We start from the raw sequence: 7,093 nt of genomic DNA on the forward strand, positions 1-7,093 counted from the left end.
GCGCCTGTGTTCGTCGCAACGACACGATTGTCGACGTCTCCAGCACATGGCTACGTGCAAGTCCGACACGGCTAATTCATCGTGCTGCCCGGCGCCTGTGTTCGTCGCAACGACACGATTGTCGACGTCTCCAGCACATGGCTACGTGCAAGTCCGACACGGCTAATTCATCGTGCTGCCCGGCGCCTGTGTTCGTCGCAACGACACGATTGTCGACGTCTCCAGCACATGGCTACGTGCAAGTCCGACACGGCTAATTCATCGTGCTGCCCGGCGCCTGTGTTCGTCGCAACGACACGATTGTCGACGTCTCCAGCACATGGCTACGTGCAAGTCCGACACGGCTAATTCATCGTGCTGCCCGGCGCCTGTGTTCGTCGCAACGACACGATTGTCGACGTCTCCAGCACATGGCTACGTGCAAGTCCGACACGGCTAATTCATCGTGCTGCCCGGCGCCTGTGTTCGTCGCAACGGTACGAGTGAGTGGTCGACGACTTCGCATTCGGTCACGAGCGTGCGGTGCCGTGTATATTACCATGGAAGGACGTGTATGGTATTTCACCAAGGCTGAAACAGTGACGTCGTCAGTGCAGTGTCCAGTTCATGTGTATTGTGTCAGTGTGTATGTCTTTGAACTGTGTTCCGTCTGTAACGATAAAGTAATTTTCTATGTCTATTGTCGTGACTCTGCTCGTCTCAGTTCCTGGGCCCAGGAACCCTCACAGTCGGCTTTCGCGCAGTGCGTTTTCGACGCTCATGGGCGAATCAGTGCGATATAGAAAGCTTCACTTCCGTAACTGAACACCCGCAGAGTGATGCCGGTGCACACGTGCACAATGACGCGCACACACAAGTGTACAGACTAGGGGTGTGCGAATAGTGAATTTTGGAACTGAATCGAATACGAATCGAATAGTGATGACACCGAATCGAATACGAATACTAATTGAATACTTTTCGAATAGTTTTCGAATAGTAAGACAACCATTCTCATAAAGGTCCTAGAACTCCGCAGCGTTTTTTTTTCTTTTTTTTTTTGAAAGAAATATTCACGAACTTTCACCAAAGAGCGTTGCGCTTACTTTTAACTGACTCAAAATACCACAGTTAAGAAATCTGAGGTAAGCTCGTATACAGCAGCGACCACAACCTTCGAAATATTTTCGTACTGTAGGTTGAAATAAAGCAGTGACTGCAGATGCTTTGTCGCCTGCTTTTAAATAAAACTGAGACATAAAATCTAAACAATTTTGAACCGAAGACTACGCATACAGCAAAGGCGGTAATGAAACACATAAACCTGCCATCGCAACCTGGTCCTCGGCACTGAAGGCATGTAGACATCGGTGTTGAAAGCTGTATCTGCAAGAAAAATTTACGCAAACACAACCCTTGCATCTATTGCTATTCATGAAGCTGAATGCAGGTTCACCTTCAGTTCTTACAAGATGACGACAGGAACTGATTAATGCGATGCAGAGGCAGCATAGTAAAAACTGAGCGAGTATGGAGCTTTCATAAAAAAAAAACGCCTTCATCCGGTAATCAATATAGCGTCGGTAGTTTCGTAAAAGCTTGGGCTGCACGCTTACTGGTAATTTAGTGATTTAAAGAAGAAAAGTGGCCTTTAACTATTCCAAATTTTCATTGTTTTGGGGTTCTCCCGTCGGCGCTAATTATTCGAAAACTATTCGAAAAATATTCGGTATTTCGAGTATGTACTATTCGATTCGAGTACCGAATCGAATAGAGTGCTATTCAATTCGTTATTCCAAATTTTCGAATATTCGCACACCCCTAGTACAGACGTTTGACTCCCAACCACTTAAACTGCTGCATGGACATGGTTATTGGGTATTGTGTAACCGTGTTAAACTTTTCAATTCAGCGATTAAAGGGCATCTTCGAGAAGCTTTATTCTGAAAAAATAGGCGTTTTAGATTGAACCTTTTCTTAGCGAACGTCGCAGAGAGAAAGTACTGTGTTTCATACTGAAAAGATAAGGAGGCTATTTCACGCGACGAGCACTTTTATGCAGTAGCGTAAGTAGTAGAGCGACAAAAATAAGAGCGGTCGCATTCGGTAAATATAAAGTGGCCCATGCAGTCCTGACACTCAAACTTGCTGCAAAGAGCGCGGCCACGCTGGAATGCTCCTTTTTAACCCTTTCAGCCCTGGATTTTTTTATTTTTGCCTTAGACATCTTTTGTGCTTGTTTTCCTAATACTTAGGACCTCAGAAGGCCAAAAACAAAAAATTGAGCCAGTGGTGCAAGTATTTATGGATTAATTAGCATAGAATCGAATTAGGTCATCAGGGCTCAGTGCTTCTAAAATTAGGAAAATGGCTTCTTTATTTCTGCTACTCACTAGAGTACAAAAAATGTGAACCACGTCTCATTTTTCAGCGTGATACTCCTTGAAACAGCTTCTGTACGACGTCCCGAAAACGGCGCTTAGCCGCCTCCCCTGACCCGCCTCGGCGTCACCCATGACTTCGGTCAAGTTTTTTCTTCTTTGTGGCTCCTAGCTCCACAATTATGTCGCAACTTTGGTTTCAGTCACAGTGGGGATCATTGAAGAAGTATTTCCCCAAGAACGAGCAGTTTTGGTTTCATTTCCGAGGTGCTAGGGGAACTTTTGTGCCGTGTCGTCAATTGACGACGGCAGGGCCGAAAGGGTTAAATTCCATTGCGGCGGCGGCCGAGCAAGGTTTTTTCCCAGAGAAGCGACTAGTAATGCCAACCGCTGCGGCACGAGAATCTCGGCCAGAAAAATAGGGGCGCCTTTGTTTGGCTGGAACGACATCACAGGGTAGGCTTATCAACGGATGCCCGAAGATAGTCGTGTTACTTTTTGCATCGCTTCATCGCTGGGTTCAATCATCTTTGCGGCAGCTGGAGCATGTCGGCCAAATTCATCTTGTTTCAGTTTGCTTGTATTCTTGACATAAGCACTAATGCATTGTAGTATTTTGTAGACGCGAAGGCCGGAATCGTGGCTTTGTCTTGCGGCTATCATGGAAAGGTATATTTTCCTTGCGAGGATAAATACACGTCAGACTGCACGAAAGACGATCCTGTGCTATGTGGAGGAAATGACGATGCGTTGCATTTCTGCTCCCTTTTCTTCGTAAATGTCGTTAATATTGGTCGGGGTGCTGGATTGAAAGACCAATCAACTAATTGACCTCAATTTTCGTACTATATTCGTTTTTAGTGTCTTCATGTTGATGTCCCACAGCTGTTCCATAAGATTCCAGCAATTTCGTCACTATTCCGAACAATCCACATCCGTACGCTTTGGGATAAAGAGCAATACATTTTCACAGCTAAGGTATGCTCAGTAGCAAATTTATTGACGCTTGCCGTGAGGTTTTTGTCCCACTTAAGAGCCTTATTCAATACGTCGGTACCCGGCATGAATGCCATAATGGCACTCTTTATTGTGCAGCAATTCAAGATTCTAATGATCTTGAAAAATATGCAGGCTAAGGTAGCTTATCTTTCACAGTGAAGAAATTGGGAACAAAAAGGTGCAAAACTGTCACTGTACTGAACCGTTGATGAAGTTCATGGAGCGAATGCTACAACATAACTGTGGACGTCGTCGTCGTGTAATTATTATATCCGTACTTTTAGCGGTTACTGCAAAAGTAACCTTCGGTATACGAATGTCGCGCGCTTCGACGCACCACCATTTTGTCCGAAGGACACTTCGCACATACGTGTATAAGTACACAGGCCATGCCGGCAAGAATGTATCGTGTACACTCCTGCCTTGTGTTGTCTTTCCTGCAGTAGTGCATTTAAATGAAATCGGAAATAACTAGCACAGACGTACGATTTTTTGCATCTTTAGAGCGCAGCTCTTGGGCGCACGTTTCTGCGTTGGAAGGCAGGAACGGGCGCCTAAGACCAAGGAGGTTTAAAAAAAATTCTGGAGTGGAAGCTCTCGAAACGCCTTGCCAGCGAAAGTGAAGCCAGCTTTTGCCCACCAAAGAGCTCGGAAACATGCTCTTTTCTGGTGATGCCTACTCAGAGATCAAATGGCTTTGAGCTATTAGCGTAAATGCTACGTTAATTATAAAATAAAAGATCGTTGTTGCCGACAAAAGTAACCCGTTGAGAGGAGTATTGACGATTGATGTCTAACAAAATTTGCCAGGACTTTGAGGCTTACTTATGGAAACTAGTAACACAAAGACACACTTGCAGCAGTATCTGACCCGTAAAAGTTGCCATATTAAACTTCTCTGGCGTGCGTAGAAAACGCTCGCTTTTCTTCGCCAAACGCTGATGGTTTACGTGCCCCTAGTAAGATGGCGGGCACAGCCGCCATCTTTTGGTGGGCACGGCTTCACTATTGCGCAATAATCGCTGCTCCAGCAATTTTTTTTAACCTCCTTGCCTAAGACCCTCGTCGTCGGCGTAACCGATAGAGCGAACGAGGACAAAAGAGAGTGAACGCGGAGCACAGAGAGCCGCTGTACTCATGTCTGCGATGTCTCGTGCTTGCTCGCGCTTCTTGTGACAGCGCAACGCATGCCTCTCGTGCATGAGCACGGGAAAGTGCATAGATCGGCGAGGCCTGGGAGAAGAAGAAGACGTGTGTTGGTCGAAGGGACGCTCTGGCGGGTTCTTAGATGTTGCGTCTAGTTTTCCGGACAAACGTTCGCCCATAATAAACAAGTTTTACACTACAGCTATTAGGCGACCGTTCCTGCGTTGAGCGGCGTTAGTGTCGTCGTAACCGGCAGAGTGAACGAAGAGGATAGAGAGACAACGCGGAGAGCAGCGGCGAAAGATATACAGCAATATAGAGAAGGGCGCGAGGAGGAATGAACGACAGTGGCAAGACGACAGTTTTCTCGTCGGCCACCCGCGGCGCCCCAGCGCCGATGACGTGATCACTAAGGTATCTGGCGATGGCACCCACCGGTATCATATATGGAAACAAAGCGCTGCACGAACGGAGGCGTGGCTGTGGGGGCTATTGTCAAACGTGGCCACGCGCTACCTTCCGTGGTCACCCGATTAGCGAGGCAGTCGTGCCTCAACTTATAGCAGAATCAAAACGCATAAACAGCCGCGCTCAGAATCCGCATTAGGCAGTATCATAATCGTCGACGAATTTTTTGTTCATACAAAACAATTTTGCAACATGTAAAACACCTCCGCCAAAAGTGCGGTGGCGGACTGAGCTTCGATGCAGACCAACGACGGCGATTCTCTCAGGTGTTCGCAAAAGCATTCGAACTCGCTGTAATATTCGCTTCTCCACCCAGTCTGTAGGATAGCATGTTTCGACATATATGATTATCAATTGTCTTAGTTTACTCATCTGATTTCAAAGGGTGCTACCAGCGGCAACATTTGGGCTTCCCTCCCTATAAGTATGACTGAATTTGAGGTTCTAATATGTCAGTTAAAGACGATTCCATTTTATGATACACTGACACGGCCCTTTCCCTTTTATGTTGCAATATCTCTCAGAGACTAGTAAACAACCGCCTGTCCCTGAGTGACTGAACTGACAATACATATAAAACAACAGACGTCATGATTTCATCCCATAGAGGACAACGTGCACAATCTAACATAATAATAATAATATCTGGGGTTTAACGTCCCAAAACCACGATATGATTATGAGAGACGCCGTAGTGGAGGGCTCCGGAAATTTCGACCACCTGGGGTTCTTTAACGTGCACCTAAATCTAAGTACACGGGCCTCAAACATTTTCGCCTCCATCGAAAATGCAGCCGCCGCGGCCGGGATTCGATCCCGCGACCTTCGGGTCAGCAGTCGAGCGCCATAACCACTAGACCACCGTGGCGGGGCGCACAATCTAACAGTCGTGCACACGATATACACTATCGCTATCGGACTCGAGATCGAACATAGTCGGCTCCCAGCTGCGAGCGGACGAAACCTCAAGCCGTCTGCTAGCCACACCACCCTCGCATGCGTGTGAACGCAACGTACGTCTTCAGAGGGCAGCTTATTCCGTTGTGTTAGCACAGTATGAAATGCTTGTACGTACGCCTATACAATATACACAAGCATTTCGTTTTCCGAGGCTTCTATGCACTCTAATAAGTGAGCGCATGCACGTGTCGGTATTGCGGTGTAATCGTCGCACCCTCCATCGGCCAAAATAAATTCATTCTGAGTGGCACTTTGTCGTTCAGCAACATCACATATTGCATTCCGAGTCGTACTGAATGTCGAAGTGTAAATGCAGAATTTTAGAGACGCCATCTCGCTAAGCGTTGGAGATTTCGAAATTCTTGTGATAACGCGAAGCATGAACTAGCATCTATAAACACCGGTTAGCGGTAAAAAAAACATGAAGCCACGCAGTTCCATGGCGGTACAGTTATTAACGCAAACAGAAAAGCAGCGGGCCCAAAGTTCTAGTTCGATTGATTACGCAGAAGTACAGGCTTATTTTTTGTAGCCGCTAGACCAAAAAGTAAGTACTTAATTGGCTCAGTCGCGCAACACCATTTATATTATAGTATAGGCAGAACACAAGCTAAACACTTATATATAAAACGCGAAAAAACATCAAACACAGTGCAAAACACGACTGCCACCGAAAGACAGCACCCCATTGATTGGCAGATTGCGCTTCTGTCCACGTAAAAGGAACGTTAAGCCGGCTTCGTGCAATAATGTGGCAACGGAGGGCGCATATATCACCATTAGGCTGCAGTTCGGTGATTGGCCGATGATCGGCTGATGATCGGGTGATGATTGGCGATTTGTCGATGATCGGCTCAAACCGCTCAGAGCGAAGCGCCTCTGTGTAAATTGGTTTTTGCCACCGACCCCCATCCACCCTAACGCGGTGACGGTGCTGCCACCTGTAGCCCGATCTTGTGGCGATATTCGCCGCGAGATCGGGCCGCGAGGCACACAAGACTGTTGGTTTTCAGTAAGGGTTTTTCAGAGTGTTTTGCAGTAGTGGGCTCTTTTTCAATTCAGTTCTATTTATTTTCCAGACTGAAAAAAGCAAATATTTTGGATGGGCTCTCGGAATAAAATCATCAAATACAAGTGTAGAAAACATTACATAATCATTT

Source organism: Rhipicephalus sanguineus, chromosome 2, assembly GCF_013339695.2.
Source record: "Rhipicephalus sanguineus isolate Rsan-2018 chromosome 2, BIME_Rsan_1.4, whole genome shotgun sequence".
Taxonomy (NCBI): Eukaryota; Metazoa; Arthropoda; class Arachnida; order Ixodida; family Ixodidae; genus Rhipicephalus; species Rhipicephalus sanguineus.